This window comes from Pyxicephalus adspersus, chromosome 8, assembly GCF_032062135.1.
Source record: "Pyxicephalus adspersus chromosome 8, UCB_Pads_2.0, whole genome shotgun sequence".
NCBI lineage: Eukaryota > Metazoa > Chordata > Amphibia > Anura > Pyxicephalidae > Pyxicephalus > Pyxicephalus adspersus.
The window spans coordinates 22682609-22698698 of NC_092865.1; the positions used below are offsets into that span (position 1 = coordinate 22682609).

At 37.3% G+C, this 16090-nt stretch overlaps 1 protein-coding gene across 8 annotated transcripts in view; it reads left to right on the plus strand.

Moving 5' to 3' along the window:
• The window catches only part of RALGPS2 (Ral GEF with PH domain and SH3 binding motif 2), a 132994-nt gene that overhangs the window by 16879 nt on the left and 100025 nt on the right, over nt 1-16090 (plus strand). Inside the window, exon 1 of one of the 8 annotated variants that reach the window (XM_072419748.1) lies at nt 14038-14159. The exons of the other annotated variants lie outside the window; for them this stretch is intronic. The gene's annotated coding sequence lies outside the window, so the exon portion shown is untranslated. Of the gene's footprint in view, nt 1-14037; nt 14160-16090 lie in introns of those variants that run through there. 8 annotated transcript variants of the gene reach the window in all.

Consider the following 16090-nt stretch of genomic DNA (forward strand, 5'->3'; position numbering starts at 1 on the left):
AGATGAGAGGTGCAGCAGAATGCACTGAGAATAGTACAATTATCTTCATGTATGTGTAAATATTGTGTCAAGATAGTTATGCAGTTTCTCAGAATTCATATTTAGGAGCTGACACACTAATTTCCATACTATAATTTTAAACTGTTTACACACTAGACAGTTGTCAACTGCAACTTTTGTGATCTTGGGCAAAAATCTGGTTTGTGTACTGCAGTCCATTGACATCGTTTGGTGATCTTCTATGGTAATCACTAATTAACTGACTAGGAAATACCTCTTTTATTTCCTTTGGGGAGAATACAGTGGGGTGACACTGCCACTCTTTCCCACCCAAAAAGTGAACTGGGCTGTGTTCAGTGTCAATGTCATATGTATGGGCCCCTAGTATTAGATCTTCAGCAGGGAGAGGGTGAGGATAATACTTCATTGTTTCTACTTGACTTTTTTTGTTTGTTTTTGCAATCCATTCTGTACTCTACATTCTCCTTTTAAGAGGAAGTTTTGATATCCACTATATGGTGCTACATATGGAAGAGGAAGTGTTCAATTCCAGCAGATCCCGTTCAGTGGTTTAGGCATAGGGTAGTGAAATAAAGCAAGCTTGTGGTATCAGCCATGTGGGCTGTACTCATGTTCATAACAGTTCACTGCCCCCATTGCTGGTGTAATTGAATTTTTGTCAGCAAGTTCTTTGTTCTGTTAGACGATTCAGCCAGTACCCTTTTAATAGCAGTACACTGAAACTGGCTTCTCAATGAGACCAGCATGTACATGCAGAGCAACGTCCCGCTTGCTGCAACCTGCACAAATCCTTTTAAGAAGAAAAAAAAAAGGACATTTGATACAGTTCAAGCAGGATTCAGTTACGGTCCTGCAAACGATTGCCAAGTGCGATTAGTTGCAGGATAAACAGTTTCTGTTGTCTTATTTGCAAAGTAACCATTTATAACTTGTTTGGACACAACAAATTTACAAATTGTGTATTGATAGTGATTGTACCTCTTGTTTTCTTGCTGGCATTCAGCTGACTGTTAGTTTATGTAAACTTTAAAAATGAACTTCATTCACTTAAATTTAACACCAAATGCATTTTGTTACATCTATTAATTGTCCATGATGTATTCATAGGGCATGTAAGATTCAGTGGTTTAGAAAAAGACAACCAGGAAGTGCTTACACCACTAGCAGAGTGCAACAGATATTTTAAATACTTGCATGGTCTTTTAATGGATTAAACAGTGGATTGTAGGAGTGTACTTTAATACAGCCTTGTGAAAAAGTATTTTTTTTTAAACTGACAAACATTGGATTTTTATTTAGATATTTAACAGTACCAAAACAAAAAATGGAATGTAGTGGTTTACTGTGGAAAAATTAAGTATGCCCACCCAGGGTGGTATTGCCAACTTGGCTGAAATTGTTTCTCATAGGCATTTTGCATAAATTCCATCCATTATCTGACATTGATGTTGTGAAAATTTTCACTACCCCTTCATGTAGAACTCCTTCAGTTGCAAGAAATGGATTGCCTTTCAAGAACTGCCAGTCCAAAGTTAATACATTATTGCAATGGGATTCAATTTAGGGATAGTGGGCCAGTACCAGACTGTATTTCTTTCTTTCCTGCCTGCCATCCTTGGAAGATTTTGCAGCTGACCTTTTGATCAATATTGTGTTAAAGATCCATTTCAGCTTTAACTTTTTGTATTTAATTGCATTGGTTAGCTTTACATTCTCATAAAACATACTTTGATAAAATGCAGAATTTATAGCTGGCTCAAGTATGGCCTGCTGAAGCAGCAAACGCTCCCATAGCTTAATATTCCTGTAACTATACTATAAAACTGTCCTCCCTTTCAGAAGTCCTGGTCTAGGGAACTGTTTTGGACAAAATTTGATCCTGGGCAAATATAAATTAGGGGTCCACAAATGCACAGCACTACAACTCCCTGCCTTTCTTTCAATTTGTGCGCAAACGTGCCCTACTTTGCAGTTTCTCTCTAATTTTTATTGCATACACATTCGTGCCAACTGTTACCTGTGGATCCCAAAGTAAAATGTTGGGGTTCTTGGATACTTCTTTTTGCATCAATAGTCAGTTCTTAGTCTTATTTTCCTGCACCAGTCTTTCCTGGACAAATTACCAGTCATTAAAAATGTACACCACTTTCAGATTATTTTGTTACTTTGCAAGTCTTTTCGCAATCATTTAAAAATAATTTGCTGGATTTATAGGAATCCATCATTTTCTTAGTAAGGGCTTTTATTCTTTGCTTGATGTCACCATATATCTATAGCAAATAGAATAATAGATACTATATATCCCGAGGTTTCTACCTGCATACTCCCTAAGGAGGTGACCGCTAATTTGGAACACATCATTCTAATTTCACGGATTTTAGGTTATGATAAATCTTGAGGTGTACTTATTTGTTTCACTTGACAGATCTGCATTTTTTTTGCATGTTAAATTATGAGAATAAACCTGGGATGCAAATTTTATATGTCATCTTTTCAAGTATATCAGTTTACTTGTTCAAACCTGTTGAAAAAAATTACCAATTTCAATGAGGTGTATTTATATGTCGACCTGACATACATACTAATACCTATCCTTCTTTCTGTAGAACTGTTCCTGCTCTTGTTTTTAAAGGATCCCTTGTGCTCCTCTGCCACCACCTTTGCAGCACAAAAATTATTATTGTCATTATACAGTATTTATATAACAGTGACATATTAAGCAGGTCTTTACAAAGTCCATAGACATGTCACTAGCTGTCCCTCAGGGAAGCTCACAATCCAATGTCCCTACCCTAGTCCTATGTCTTTAATACAATCTAGGGTCAATTTTGGGGGGAAGCCAATTAACTGCATGTTTTTGGAATGTAGGAGAAAACCAGTGTACCCGTAGGAAACCCAAGCAAACACGGGGAGAACCTGCAAACTCTATGCAGATGGTGCCCTGAATGATATTTGAACCTGGGACCCAGCGCTCCAAATGCCAGAGTGCTAACCACTAAGCCACCGATTGTGCATTTTTTTTTTTTAAACTCCCAATAAGTTAGGACTTGCTGACTTGGTCTGACTTTAAAGATAATGGTTGCTCTGCCTAATCTATACAGAAAGGTGGAGACACAAAATGGGCATGCCTGGCCATGATTCTTTTTAACTTCATATAAACTGGATTTTAGAGCTGCATACACATACTCAATAACAGTCTCGGGAAGTGATTCCTATTAATCTTTCCCAGGGACAGTAAAATAAACACACACATGCTCTACAGACAGTGCCATAATATGGGAAGGGGAAAAGGGAAGCCGCAGAAGCACCCTGTTGCATCCTACCTGCAACAAATGATAGGTGGTCCTTAAACAGAACTAAATTTGTTGGAGACTTTTTAATTTTTAACTTTTACGTCCACTGTCAAATGTTACTGAACAACCTTGAGGACAGCTGTACAAATTATCATAAAAAATTTTCGACCGTATCGAAATAATAAAAATTCTATTAACTTCGGTCCCCCGGCGCATTTAATGATATTTCGTCAAGGGGAGGAAGTGCAAGGGGCAACCACTGTGCTGTCCCTCATAGGAAATGACAGTGGTCATCCCTCGGGCATAAATCAGTAAACAACGTGGATTTGAATCTCTGCCAGGACTCTATCTGCATGGAGTTTGCAGGTTCTCCTGTGTTTGCGTGAGTTTCCTCCGGCTACTCCAGTTTCCTCCTACATTCCAAAAACATGCAGTTAGGTTTATTGGCTTCCCCCCAAAACTGACCTCAGAATGTATCAGACAAAAGACTATGATAGGGACATTAGATTTTGAGCCCCTTTGAGGGACAGCTAGTGACATGACTATGGACTTTGAACTTCGATGCGTAATATGTTGGCGTTATATAAATACTGTGTAATAATAAATTAACATTCGGCGGATAGAGGGGAACCACTGTACACATGCTAAAATTTTCTTAATTGATAATCACATCTGTTTGTCTCAAGTGACAATCTTTTAGTGTATGTTTTTAGCTCGAAGCGTCTTGGACCTAATAAAAGCAAGGATGGCATCTGGAATGCTTTGCAGCTAAGTGGTAATGTGTGTGTGCATGTGTATGGTTTTTTTTTTTTTTGTTTTTTTTTTTTGTAGCTAAAACTTCATGTGAAAAAGGTGTAGCATACTTTGACAGTACAGCACTCAAACTTACCTGTCATAGGAGAGATGGAATTTGATACTGCTGACCTCTTTCTGAAAATGCTATTGTATTGGCTGTTATGCACTAGGGGTACACTAACATGGGAAAGTAAGATCTGTACAGTTATAGAGCAGTCAGTAATTCATATTTGCAGTAGCTTAGTTGTAAGGATAAAAAAGTATGTATGGCAACCAGCAGTTTTTAAAGGAAGCAAGTTACTATAGTGACAGGTTTGCTTTCATAGAAATTTTAGTGCTTTTTTTTTTACAGCAACAAATATTTTTTCACTATAAAGAGGAAATAATTATTTTTCTTGTAAAGTTACTGTGTTTCTTTTCCTAGTTTGAATACTTTGTGTTTCTGCACACTGTGATCTAGACGGGAATGACCCTTGAATGACCGGCTTCGGCCGGTTATCAGGCGAGAATCTGGCGTGTGTACAGCCCGCGTCGTTCATCGTCCGTGGATCCGACCTGGCGGATCCACGCCACGAACGATGAACGACGCGCGATCCTAATGCAAGGGAATTGGGAGAGTGCACAGCAGGGTGCCTCTCCGTCTCTCTCCCCCTACCCTCTCCATAGAGCAGAACAATGCTGTATGTACATCACTCGTTCATGCATTGTGCAGTGCATAGTTGTTGGAAAGGATCCTGAAAGATCCTTTCCAACGACAAGAATTGCACTTGTGTATGCGGCTTTACAGTGACCCAGACCATGCACACATTGTGTGTACCAAACCTAATAAACTATAAAATGTTTAGTAAACTTGAAGGTAGATTTTGCTTGGTTTGGATACACAGGGGAATGCATGGCAATGGTTTTCTATCCTCATGGAATATAGGTTCATCTCATATCCTGCACTTTGAAATTTTTACTTCCTATTTTTATTTACCTTTTCAATTAACCTGGAAATTAGTCTATCTTATCTGAAAAAAATTTTTCATAAAAAACACCAGCAAAGTGCAGGTGCATTAAAATTTTACTTACATTCCCTTCTTTCCCATTGACTTCCATTAACCTTTATTTGTTATCCTGGTGTCAGATGAAGGGCTGGTTCACGTGGATGGTGAAAACTGTTCCCAGGCATCTCTAGGTGACCAGCAACTTGGCGGCCCTAATCACCATGCTCCTTCAACATAAATGTTGTATTTGTTTAGATGCTGCAAAGAGCATCTTGATCATGGTCACAGTTGCTGATGGGAAGGAAATAAAAAAAACTCTCTGCTTGTGAACCCTAAAAATGATGACGGATTTTCTTTTCTGGGACAATAGAAATCTCACAGGTGTTTTTTTGTCTTTGTCCTCCATAGCATTTTGCTTGTTTGTCTTGATTGGAAGCCTTTTTTTTTTTGTTGTTTTTTTTTATTCTCTTAAATTTTCCTGAAGATCTGCTGTCCCTGTTAAATGAAATCAACCCTGAAATGTTTTACTTTGGACATCTGATGCCATTGTTTTGTCACTTCTTACTCAAATTTCATTTTTGCCCTGCAGCATTACTTCAGTTATCTCATCTTCTGTCTGCTGAGCATTGTATGCAGGTAATTGGTAGGAAAAGAGGTTTCTCTGTAAATACCAAGTCAACCATGTAAATATCAGTGATGAAGCCTTGCAAAATGATACCAGGGGTGGTGGCAGTCTTTAAAAGGGCAGGCTACCTTACAGACATTGCAGCTTGGAAAAGATCTTGTATTTTATCTTTTTTTTTTTTTTTTTTACAAAATATATATGATAATGAAAAGGTTGCCCACACATTCATGAACCAACAGACTTATTTGGTTGCCTTTAGGAGTGGAATGGAGTATAAAGATGTTTTTATGATATAAGATGAAGATTCATAATTATCTTGCGTGAAAATCAGTACAGCTGCTTTTTATTAATATTAAACAGGAATTATATAGCACCAACATATTATGCAGCGCTGTACAATAAATAGGGACTTCAAACATCGTTTAATGATCTGTTGTGCCAGATCCCCCTAATGACTGCTGCTTTTTTTTTTTTTTAATGGGGGACACGGTGAGGCCCTTCTGGTTTCAGAACAACAGAACTGTTTGTACAGTGCTCATCCATGATTCTGTTGCTGGAAACAATGCAGAAACAGAAAGCAAAAGTTATCAGCTCCCTAGGTTTTTGGCAGGGTCTTTTTTCATTCAAGCGATGATTCATATTATACACACATCTTCAGCATAGTTATTTGCTGTGTATATTACCACCATTCTTATGCTCTAATTTCTAAGGCTGGGTACACACATGCAATAATTGTCATCGGAAAGGATCGTGAAAGATCCTTTCCAGCCACTAAGGACTGCGCGATGCATGAACGAGCGCTGTACATACAGCACTGTTCTGCTTTATGAAGAGGGAAGGCGAAGAACAACGGAGCGGCACCCTGCCCTTCACTTTTATTGAGATTGTTCAACGTCCGTGTACCTACCAGGACAATGGACGACGGGGGCTGTACACACACTAGGTTCTCGTCCAATATTGGCCCTGAGCTGATTATCGGATGAGAACCATTGGACTTGTGTACGTAGCCTAATTTAAACGTTAGGAAATGCAGCAGTTTTTCTGCTGAAATATCTGCTAAAAGATGATCTGAGAGTCTTACCAACCTGGACTTGGTAAATTCTTTCCTGTAACTTGCATAACACTTGTGTTGTGTAGCTTTTGTGAGTCCGTAAGCAGCCTTTGAATTTCTTTCAGCTTGGGATACAACCGTAATGAAAGACAAAGACAGATGTTAAAGTTAACCTTCGTTACCTAAAGATGAAGATAAAAACAACAATAAAATGACTTTTGGAAAATAAATCTATTTTTTTTTATGCTGCTGATGTTTCTGTTCCCCTGTGGTTTCACTGATACTGTTGCATGAGGATTCTACACTATCCAGCAAACCTTTGGGTGTGTCAGAAGCTTGGTTGCCTGTGTCCTGTAGTGATATTATGTCATCACGTGTCATGACCGTTACATGCGGCTAAGAGGCATTTTTCAAAATCTGAATTTTTCATATGAGCAAATGGCATTTAGCTCAGGAGGTTCTTTGTTCCAGAGGTAATTACGTTTTGCTGAACCCTTAATGTTAGATATTAAATGATAATAAGAATCAATAGTAGAAGGGTTTTTTTTGGCAGCTAGCTGTTTAATAACTAAATATTTGTGTGCATGTACAATTGTGATTCGTACAGTAATAAGTTGCAATATAAGAACTTGCAATATAAAAATAACAGGTACAAATCCCCCCCAAAAAATGGTCTTGGCCCCAACAGTCTCTGTAGGGTAAAACAGGAAAGCTAAAATATATACTATTAATCTTGGAATTATATAAAACAGTTGTTTCCAAGAAGAAAATATAGAACATAACAAAACACTACGTAGTGAGATTAGTCTCAGTTTCCGACGCATTTTGCCTTATGGCCTTCCTCGGGTTAGTGAGAACCATCACACAACTAATAAATGAAAAGATACCTAACAAAAAAACAATCAAAACAAGTGTTTGGTTTAGGCTCCAAGCCAAACGAAATAGCAATATAATACAAGTAAAAGACAAATGTTTTTTGTCCTTAGTATTAGGCATAGATAATTTGCTGTATTTTATTTGTATTACATTGCTATTTAGTCATAAATTCAAGTACCTATCTTGTTTGCTTTTACATCTTAAAATAGATTTAATAAAGCATTAACTTAATAGCATATCTTGCCTGGGCTTTTAAAATATTGTACTACATAAACCATGATTGCTTTTTTTTCCACTTCCTTTGGCTGAGGAAAAAAAGGGAGAAATAGAGGAGAGATTGTGCTAAGAAATTGGCAGGATAGCCAGGTGTAACAGACAAAGGAATAGAAAACACAATGCATTGAATAAACACAAACAAAAAAGAGCATAGAAACAACTACTTGAGATTCTGGTTCCCAAACTTTGTAAAAGAACAGTTCTTTTGTATGGGAATGATCCGGGGTGTCAATGGGCAATCTGCCTCTGACCTCAATGTGTGTGCGTGTGTTTTTTCCGCTTGCATCCAACTTTCCACATTAAAAAGTTTATAGATTTGTTGAAGATCATACTTGATATAAAATGATTAATAAGTCCTTAATGCCAGCACATTCCAAAATCATTCACAGATTTTTGTTTAAAAATGTTCATAGGATTTTGAGGGTACTTTTTCAAAAATATTAAGACTCCTTTTTATCAACACTTCAGTGTTCCCCCCAGTACCTTTTACCTGGGAACACCACCCGACACTTTTCAGTAACTGGCTGTTTTGGGTGTTTACTGAAAAGTTGGGTTACAATACCAGGGTCACCGCCCACGTACACACACTTCCATCCCAGCTTAAAAAAAAAATTCTGGGGAGAGGACTCTGCCTATATATTAAAAACATTAAAGGCAATTTTCCATTGGTGACTCATTTAGTGTCCATCGCATCAAAGCACACTTTTCCACTGAAATACATTACAGCACATATATTTTTCTCTATGCGTTTCGCACAGAATTGATTCTTTAGGAGAAACATGAATAGCAAATATAAACATGCATTGAAACACGAATGCACTATATAAACAATAATAATTATCTTATTAATACACTTATCTATAAGATTGAGACTCCTTAGCATGATAAATATGCTGCTGTACATGTACAGCTAGGACAGTTTTATGTTAAACTATTGGTAGCTCCTTAACTCCTCTTTGTACTCTTTCCCCTTCAGTCTTGTTTTTATTTATTTGAAATGTGTGCAAGTGGCTAAAGAGGAATGTCCTCATTGTAAAAAAAAATGTACTTTCAGCATAAATACTTGTATCCCTGGGGCTCATCTTAAGTATTTTATTACCTTCATTATATCTGTAGCTGTGAGTTGGGTGGAATTTTTGGAAAAGGTTTAGGATATTGCAATAATATTAAAGATCAGTGTTTATTTTGGAGATAAGTCCCCAGAGCTGAAGCTGAAGTTGCACAAAACTTGTATAGAAAGCATTACAATATTTTTATGTTATTGTTTCACTTTTACAGAGTTGCTGGTAATGTACAGCTGTAAAGTTTATAAACAATGATAGGTCTGTTGTTATATCATGTGGCTCTTAGCCAGGATTCAGCTGTTAACATGCATGGTAGATCTCTCTCCAGTCAAGGCAATTTTATCTTCATTTTACTTTCCCGCAGCAATTTTTTTTTTTTTTTTTTTTACACTATCTTATTTTTTTATTTTTATTTTTTTACAGCTTAGTTGCTGAACCAGAAATGCATGTTGATCCAGAATGAAATATGTTGATCCCCTGTCACATAGAAACATAGAAGGGAAATTTGTTGTTTATCATCTCACAGTTTTGTTAACTATGTGTGGAAATCTCCCTTTAGTGGTATTTAACTTTTAGAACTGTGTTCTTTTATTTTTTATTCCCCCCCCTACTGTGAATTCCAAAGAAGTCACTGGAGGGGAAGTTATTAGATTTTCTGGGACACAGCAGACAATTTTCTAATAGTTTCTGTGACAACACCCATTGTCTTAATGCATCCTGTGATGAGTCATATTTATCAAATGTCTAAAATAAGGACTTTTTGTGCTGTCGGCAGGCTTAGACTTTTTGTGGTACATGCAAAGCACATGTCTATAGACTTGCTTGCTAGAATTTCTGCTATAAGTAATTGCCTTAATCATTGTCAATGCAATGAGGAGAGTACCCTGCCCCTACTGTTGCATTGTGAATCTACAGAAAGGAGAAGTGATCAGCAAGTAGTAGTAGTTTGCAGGTTTAAAGGTCTTTGGTGGCTTTAACTGTTATGTAGAACTATTACTGATTATGTAAGCTGCCATTTCTACCTGGTTCTAAAAATTGCTGCTTGTCTGTTTAAAATTCCTTCTGAATCGATGACCCAGACTGAGTATACATCTCAGGTGTTCGACTAATTATGGCACAACATGTTTTGCAGTTATCTAGAGTCTTATTTCCGGTGTGTGAGTGTAACTTTTGAAACCAAAAGATGAAACTTTACATCCAAGTCATTCGCATTCTTCAAAATAAGTATAGCCATGATATGACATAATCTCTCAGTGGTTGGTTCACTTTAGGGTCCAAGTTGGAAATAGCAGAGTCTATATCCTTTTGCCATGAGTACAGTAGTCATGCATTCTAAAAATATGTCTCCATCCTGTAGAAATGACAGAACTCTGTAATCTTCCATACCATGTACGTCCCCCATGAACATCCTCCAAAGATCTAATGTTTAGTGAAAACGCTACTAAAAGGCATTTTTTTAAATAAAAACTAAATAGGCTTTCTAAAAAAAATAAAGATAAAAAAAAGTCCTGATTAAGTCAGAAATTTGGGTGCTGTGCTTTCGACCAGCTAAAATTTGACTACTAATATTTACCTGCTCTATAGTTATTATTCTGTGGGATGTGGCAGCTAAACAGCAAAAAAAACCTTTGATGTGTGCTGGCATGGGAACAGTGAAAGTAGGTGATTTGGTGAAATAGTTTGAAGTACACAATGAAGATGTATGTAAATTTCAAGCTAGTTCCACTTAGCAAGGGTGTTCTGCTCCATTGTGCCTCAGTGCACTGGGTGTGACAGACTTTTTCCACTTCTGTGCACAGACGTGTACAGCAAAGATGTTTCAGAATTACCTGCCAACGGTTATTTTATAGCTCTGTTTGGTGGATTTATGGAAATATTTCTGGTTTGCACAGCAACTAGCACCTGGATTCAGTTATGATTTTCTATTATGAGGTAGAATTTAAAAGAATACTATTGTTTGTTGCTATAGACAACATAATAATTTCAGTTTCCTTTTAATACCCTGCAGCTGTAAATATGGTGAAATATGCTTATTTTACTATACCAGGTGCCTTTTTCCATGAAACAGCTTTTTTTTGTTACCTTAGAACAGCCTTTCTCAGTTTTTTTTTTTAACATCAGGAAACCCTTGACATAACTTTTAGGACTTTAGGGAATCTCGACTCACAGTACATTAGTGTGGAGGTCAGTGGGAAGAATCCCTCTTACATTGCTGGTCAGTGGGAAGAATGTCACCCTTATAGATGGCCATAAATATTGTTAGTGTCACCTATACTGACCTGAGAGGCACTAATTGCTCAAGGAACCCCTAGCATTCTCTGGAGCAACCCTAGTTGAGAAATGCTGCCTTAGACCACACCTGTTCAATGTATTTTGTCAGGACTGATTATAGTCTTTAGCAAGGCCACAGCACCACAGTTGTCACCTTATAACAGGAAGTTGCTGAACAAGGACCCTTTTTGCAAGATCACCACATATTTTTCTTTATAGAAAAATACTTTAAAAGCTAGATTTCTAGACCCCTAGAAGATAGAAGTGGCTGTGGCAGTAGTAGATGCTGCAGCTAATCAAGCTTCTATAATGCAGGTGGTAGATTGAGCCCACAAATACCCCCGTTCTGAATTGGTGTTGCTTATACACTGGTAAGAGTGTGATAGTTGCATGGCGTGAAATAAAGTTTGGAAAACACTGCTCTAACTCATTCTTACTAGATTGGACATGGTTTAGGCCACCAGCATGGCTTTATCCTTATGCCAGCAAAGGCTCCACTCCAGTAGTAATGTTTTGCTGCAAAGAATCTGAAGTATTTTAGATGTTTTAATTGTTGAACATAAACATTGATGGTGCAATGTAAATTCACAAGATGAGTGTTTGCACCTCGGCTTCAAACATTTTCCATTCTTTTTTTAATCTCTTCAGTTTATCTCAGGTATCTCGCACAACTTTATTTACAATGCTGGGAGTTCTGGTTTAAGATATCTTACAGAACATATAGTTAGAGTTATTTATTGAATGTGGAGAACTCTTCAAAATGGTCGTTTAAAAAGTTTCTTCCACCCAAAAATTAAACTTTAATATAGAAACATATGCACTTGGGAAATTGAGGTGGGTTTGCTCTGTCTGTCCTCCTGGCTTGGCAACTGTGATGATTGGTAGGACTGCAGAATGCAATGCATGGTACTGTTGCGGTATATTTTATATAGACTTTTTTTTGCTGCCCATTCCTTAGAACACAAAGGAGTACAAGAGTATTGTTGCCACATGTGGATTTTGTTTGGAGTGAGAATTGCTTTTTATTAATTTTTATATATATTTTTTCTGTAGAGCACAAACACAGGATGCCGCTTAATCACAGGGCAGTTTTCAGCTTTGTGATATTCCCTACTCCCCATGGTGACAACATAAACCAAGCCATGTCGTGACGACTCTAGGATATACTTGTTTAATGATTTCAAGCTTTTGCTTCCTGACATTCATTTTTCAAGTTTCCTGATTTTTTTTTTTTCCTTTGTAGAATTGTCAGTATATGTGACGGTGAACATGGTTATACCTTTGAACCCAATAGGCATTTTAGATATTTCAATATTATTATGATGACTCTTATCTTCTTATTTCTTTTAAATGAAGACCCCAGTGCAGTTTCACTGAGCAGGTCACAAATGTGTTGAGTGTGTGATCGTCATCAAGACTGAACAAAAGCTGGTTTTATGACGTTATCTTGGTTTTGGCTGGAGTTCTGTTTTACCTGGGATCAGCTTCTATTTTCTGGACCGAGATGCTTTCTCAGAAATAATACACATAAATTCTAGTGCCTGTGCAGTTTTTAGCTTTGCTTCCACTAACATTTCTATATTGCAGAAGAGGAAGGCACAAGCAGCTCAGCTCGGGTGCTCCTTAGAATATTTTGAAACATTTTATTTTTACCTTTCCACCCCTTCAAAATAGCTTGTTTTTAATTTATTTTATGTTAAATAAGTACACAAAAATTATTCTTCAGTTTAAATTTGGTAAAAGTATATCATGAGACATCATAAAATATAATGTACTATATGAAAAACAAATCATGCTAAACAAAAGCGTAAATGGCCTGGCATTTCTTGCGTTACAACAGTGGCAGGTAAGGCTAAAGAACTAAACTTGGCGGCATTATGGGTCACAAGTTTGTTTACATGCCAGTGCTCTTGCTGCTGTACCCTTATGTCACCAGTAGCTGTTAAAGCAGCTCCACTTTTATACTGATGCTGTGGTCCCAATACTCACTTGTGCCTGATCCAGGGAAATATTTCTAAATAGATCGTACAGTCACTTGACAAAATGTTCAAGCCTGACGTAGGCACGTGCCCTGCATTTTCCATTCACTGCAAAGGCTCCATAGCATTGAATGGAAGCACAGCCTATGCATCGGCACAGCCTATGCATCGGCAGAGAATATTTTGACATGCATCTATGCAATCTTATCATCTGTCTCTTACCTGATCTGAGATTATATTTTAACGTTAAGAGAATATTTAGTACCTTCTCCCTTCCCACACTGAATGCAATATGAAATAACAGGTTATCCGTGTGTACAGTAAATCTATTCTGTGGGTATTCTTTAGCTGATGATGGGAGATGTTGCCAAATCATGTGAAGTGTAAGAATGCTGGGTGTAAGATTCCTTTATAAAGAATGTTTCAAATTGGTGAAGACTTGGTTGATTTTCATTTTCCTACATTTCTGCTTTGGGGGAGAAAGGTGTAACCAGTTTCTAAGATGATTTATGTACAAAACAAAAATGAGATTTCCAAATGAAGTTGCCCCTCTGCTTATACCGATATCATGCTAGGTGATGATAAAACAAACACAGTGCGATTGGCTTTCCTTCATAGAACTCTTTACATGTTTTTTTGTGCTGTTATCTAGCAACATTATATTGGCATTTACAAGTAACCAGGGGCATATATCAAGGCTTGTTCAGTGACACCCTGTCACTTCTTGCTTTTCAGTTTCCCTGAACTGAGTGATAGAATTAAAATGTAACCATTTTAATGTCTTTATTATATCTGGCATTTACTAGTATTTTGATTTTGTATTTCACGCATGCTTATGGAATTAATATGCCTAGTTTTGATCTCTCTTTGCACCTCTGACCCTACAGGATTCTCAGGCTAAGATCAAAAATACAGTAAATGGGCAAGTAATTGGAAGAGTTTAACTTTTTTTTTTCACGTTTGGATGACATTTATTACAACCTGTAAATGCTGTATGTTTGTTCATAATTTATTATTACTATTCCCTGTTATATTGGGGCCCATACGAATAGAGCAGCATATTTATTACTTTTAAATTCATAGACATTTATGACATTAATTTCACTTATAATTTTATTAATTAAAAATTCCTTTTTTTTTAAGTTGCGTTACAGTTTTTGTGCTGGCCTCCTGTAGTATTCTGTGTACCTATTTTAGCCTGGGAAAGGGAAGGGCAGCATTGTAAGGCTACGTATACACACATTAAATTTCTGTCTCTGGAAATTATATTTTGTGATCTTCCAGTGACATGAGAATAAACTATCTCTGTACACACTGTGCTGGTCTGCTCTGTGGAGAGGGATATGGGGGATATAAGCGTTTTGCAACACTCACTGTTCTTCTCTATAGAAAAGCACAGCAATCATCCTTACTGGATTGTTCATTAAATTGCCAGGACAGATTAGTGAATAACATTTGAGGACAGCTGTACACATGCAAGATTTTTGTTTTGTTCCATTTTAATTAGACGACCACTAGTTCTTCACACGCGGACATTCAATAATTGTTGCCGGAAGCAATTTATTATGATTGTTTCTAGTGATGCTAAAACAATAATGCCTTGCAGACACCACTGTTCTGTTGTATGAAGAAATGAGAATAAATGAGTGACTCTACATTATCCCTATTGTGAACAATAACTGTTGTCCTTGATTTAGTGATACAGTGTGGTAAACAGCATTATGGGATGCCTGTTACACTAGTTTTTCACCAAAGAGGATTAGGAGTTTCTTCTCAATAAAAATGTAATATCTGTACGAAGCTTAAGAAACAGAGCTTGCTGATTGAGAGATGGAGAGAACTCTTGGTAGCTACCTAAATCAACAATGCAACAGGTCCAAACAAATTTACCTTTGCAGCTCCCCACCACGACACAGTACACAAATTTAAGAACATTTAGTCAGCCCAGATTTATCTGCTAAACCAGTGTTTTTCATGTAGGGTTCCTCCAGTGGTTGCTGGGGGATCCTTGAGCAATGAGCAATTTGTGCCTCTCGGGTCAGTTTAAATGACACCAATGCTCTTTTTGTCCATCTGCAAGGGTGACATTCTTCCCACTGGCAGAAATGTAAGAGGTACATATCTGTGGATATAGTAATTATAGCAGGGTTTCCCTGAAGGTTGTTTCATTGTTAATCATATAAGTAACAAAACCATCCTGATTGTGAACAAAAGGTAAACCCTCTTTCCCTATCCTCCTCTACATTCTTATACAGTTGCAACCCAATTTTTCTGCTTACCCCAGTCATGTAGCATTGCATGTATATTAAAAGGAAAACTAATGCACCATCAATATTGCTTTCTGTCCCGTGTTATAACCATGTGCCTGTTCAGTGCTCTTGGAGGAAATATTCAGCTCTAAACGGCTTCGACAAAATTTATTTTTAACATTTAATTTTCCTAATCCGCTTACAAAAAATGAAAGCAGGTCAAATCCCTTTATACTATGTATTTTTTTTTGCCTATCCCAGCCTAAAAAGACCAAGAAACTATAAAAGCAGAACAAGTGATTTTTAAATCAACTTATTATTTCATTGTTTAAGCCTATATTGGAGAGCTTACATTCATTCCTATCCCATGTACAGCTGCATAAAGCAGCTTGTGTGTGATGGTTACATGAGCTCAATGGAAAATGCCAAGAATTCCTCAAAGAGAGTAATGAAATGCCTGTTGTGGGAATGCACTGGGATAGAGCACACAGTTGTGAGGATGACGTTGGTGTTGGAATCGGTTGTGACAGAGAGGCCACACTGTCAAGATCTCGGAGCATGAATAGGAGGCAAGATTCAGCTGCTGGCAAGACTTGGCTCATGG